Raw genomic sequence first — 3319 nt, forward strand, 5'->3', positions numbered from 1 at the left:
GGTCAACAAAAGAGTCCAAAATACAGTACTTGGATGCAATCTCAAAAATGACAGAATGATCTCTGTTCATTTCCAAGGCAAACCATTCAATATCACAGTGATCCAAGCCTATGCCCCAATCAGTAATGCTGAAGAGGCTGAAGTTGAATGATTCTATGAAGACCTACAAGATCTTTTAGAACTAACACCCCAAAAAGATGTCCTTTTCATTATAGGGAACTGGAATGCAAAAGTAGGAAGTCAAGAAACACCTGGAGTAACAGGCAAATTTGGCTTTGGAATACAGAATGAAGCAGGACAAAGGCTTTAGAGTTTTGCCAAGAGTGTGCACTGGTCATAGCAAACACCCTCTTCCAACAACACAAGAGAAGACTCTACACATGGACATCACCAGATGGTCAACACCAAAATCAGATTGATTATATTCTTTGCAGCCAAAGATGAAGAAGCTCTATACATTTAGCAAAAACAAGACCAGGAGCTGACTGTGGCTCAGATCATGAAGCCCTTATTGCCAAATTCAGACTTAAATTGAAGAAAATAGGGAAAACCACTAGACCATTCAGGTATGACCTAAATCAAATCCCTTATGATTATACAGTTTAGGACTGCTGATGTGATAAATAACTATATCCTTATTTACACAGTTTATATCTTTAGGATGGATTTCTAAAAATTAGATTATTGGATCAAAAGCTAGCTCTATGTTTATTTTTAGAAGACATTTTTGGCTTACTTTCAAATAAAGTTGTAGCATTTCACAGTGCCACCAACAATTTGTGTGAATTTTCCTTTGTTCTCATGAGTTTGGGAGAATATAAATGGTTTCAATTTTACAAATATGAAAGGCCAAAAATTAACTCACTGATGCTCTAATTTGCATTTCCCTGACTGTCAGTGAGATCAAAAGTTTATGGCCAATTGGACTGCCTTCTCTGTTAATTGCCTTTTTAAAATCTTTGTCCATTTTTCTCTTAGGTTATTTGCTACTCATTAACAAAGTGTGGATCACAATAAACTGTGGAAAATTCTGAAAGAGATGGGAATACCAGACCACCTGATCTGCCTCTTGAGAAATCTGTATGCAGGTCAGGAAGCAACAGTTAGAACTGGACATGGAACAACAGACTGGTTCCAAATAGGAAAAGGAGTTCGTCAAGGCTGTATATTGTCACCCTGTTTATTTAACTTATGTTCAGAGTACATCATGAGAAACCTGGACTGGAAGAAACACAAACGGGAATAAGATTGCAGGGAGAAATATCAATAACCTCAGCTATGCAGATGACACCACCCTTATGGCAGAAAGTGAAGAGGAACTCAAAAGCCTCTTGATGAAGGTGAAAGTGGAAAGAGAAAAAGTTGACTTAAAGCTCAACATTCAGAAAACGAAGATCATGGCATCCGGTCCCACCACTTCATGGGAAATAGATGAGGAAACAGTGGAGACAGTGTCAGACTTTATTTTTCTGGGCTCCAAAATCACTACAGATGGTGACTGCAGCCATAAAATTAAAAGACGCTTACTTCTTGGAAGGAAAGTTATGACCAACCTGGATAGCATATTCAAAAGCAGAGACATTACTTTGCCAACAAAGGTTCATCTAGTCAAGGCTATGTTTTTTCCTGTGGTCATGTATGGATGTGAGAGTTGGATTGTGAAGAAGGCTAAGCGCCGAAGAATTGATGCTTTTGAACTGTGGTGTTGGAAAAGACTCTTGAGAGTCCCTTGGACTGCAAGGAGATCCAACCGGTCCATTCTGAAGGAGATCAGCCCTGGGATTTCTTTGGAAGGAATGATGCTGAAGCTGAAACTCCAGTACTTTGGCCACCTCATGAGAAGACTTGACTCATTGGAAAAGACTCTGATGCTGGGAGGGATTGGGGGCAGGAGGAGAAGGGGACAACAGAGGATGAGATGGCTGGATGGCATCACTGACTCGATGGACGTGAGTCTGAGTGAACTCTGGGAGTTGGTGATGGACAGGGAGTCCTGGCGTGCTGTGATTCATGGGGTCGCAAAGAGTTGGACACGACTGAGCGACTGATCTGATCTGATCTGATCTGAACAAAGTATACACTGGTGTATAAAAATTTTGTCATTTCCTCAGTCTATTGTTTGTTTTCTGACTTCTTTACAGTATGTGGCATGATATATTTTCCTTTGTATGGAAATAGGACAGTTTATCTGTCCTATTTACAGCTTCTGTATTTCTACCTTACCTAAGGATATCTCCCATAATCCAAATATATACAAATATTCTATATTTTAGCCAGTAGTTGTATCATTTTTTTAACAATAAAATATTTCAACCACCTAGAAATTATTTTATATATACATCTATTTTCCACTATCACAATGTCTTTGTAATATTTTATGTTCCTGTATATGTATGTGTAACCAAACAGTATAAATCTTTATGAAAAATTTTACCTTCTTCCAAATATTACAGAACTGGGTTCCCTAGGTGGCCCAGTAGGTAAAGAATCCGCCTGACAATGCAGGAGACACAAGAGATGCAGGTTCTATCCCTAAGTCGGAAAGATCCCTTAGAAAAGGAAATGGCAACCCACTCCAGTATTCTTGCCTGGGAAACCTCATGGATGCTGGAGCCTGGTGGGCTACAGTCCATGGGGTAGCAAAGAGTGAGTCATGATTGATCACATACACACCGCAGCACAACCATTATAGAACAGTATAAGAATCACTGCAGAATTGGATGCTGGCAAGAATAGTCACTAAATGCTCCAGTTCCAAGTTGAAAGGAGAAATTCTTGGTAATTCCAATGAGGTGAGAGAGGCCAAACCTTCTTGACTGGCCTTAACAAAAGAGATACTGGAGGGGAAACTGGGAACTTCAAGAGGGGACCTTTTGGGGAAATGCAAGCCTCGTAACAGAGGGAGGAAAGATATTTGACTTATTCCATCCATCTCCTTCCTATACACCTGGAGGCATCTAGTCCAGCCTGCCCCACTCCACTAAGCTGAAATCTGGCTAAAGTCATATGTCTCAAAGATAAGCTCTGACCTTGTGAATTGGCAGAAAATGTCAGATTCTTGTGAAAAGAAGATAAAAGGCAGAAGAAAGGAAGCAGAGCTAGAAGATAGTGTACTAAACTTCATTCCCATCTTTTACCGGAAAAATATGCCTGTGAGTTTAATGAATTTGTCTAGGTTCTGAACCAACCTGTTTGAACCTACACTGCCTCAGAGAACTGCCAGTGACAAGGGTCCCAGCAGCTGGAGGCTGTGTTTTTCATCCAAATGTGGGCTTGGTGAGGAGGAAGAGTTTGTGCCTGAGGACAATCCCTTTTTCAA

The sequence above is a fragment of the Bos mutus genome, unplaced genomic scaffold, assembly GCF_027580195.1.
Source record: "Bos mutus isolate GX-2022 unplaced genomic scaffold, NWIPB_WYAK_1.1 CTG223, whole genome shotgun sequence".
In the NCBI taxonomy this organism is placed as follows: Eukaryota; Metazoa; Chordata; class Mammalia; order Artiodactyla; family Bovidae; genus Bos; species Bos mutus.